Here is a 415-nt window from a genome sequence, read left to right as displayed (position 1 = left end):
GCCAGCGCCGCCCCCCGCGCCTGCGCCACCGCCCGCGCCCGGGCCGCCATGTCGGGTCAGGGCCTCCCGCGGCCGCCGTGAGGGAGAGGCCGGTGCGGAGCTGTGTCTGTGGCGGAGATTCGTGCTCGGGGCTGGGGGATGAACTCGGCACTGCCGAGTCAATGTGGTTGGGAAAAGAGCTCGGACGTCCTCGAGTCCAGCCTACCACCCAGCACGACCACACCATGTCCAGTCTTTCTAAAACATCTCCAGGGATGGTGACTCCACCACCTGCCTGGGTTGCCCTTTCTGAACTGAACTCCTGTTTTCCAAAATAGACATCTCTGTATTATGAACCCTGTGCTCAGCACAAGTCCCAGCTAGCCACTAGACACTGTGAAGAGAATAACCCCAGCTGAAGCCAATACGTTCTCCT

This window comes from Sturnus vulgaris, chromosome 1 (assembly GCF_052056855.1).
Source record: "Sturnus vulgaris isolate bStuVul1 chromosome 1, bStuVul1.hap1, whole genome shotgun sequence".
Classification (NCBI taxonomy): Eukaryota; Metazoa; Chordata; class Aves; order Passeriformes; family Sturnidae; genus Sturnus; species Sturnus vulgaris.
Note: the sequence above shows the minus strand (reverse complement) of the source record.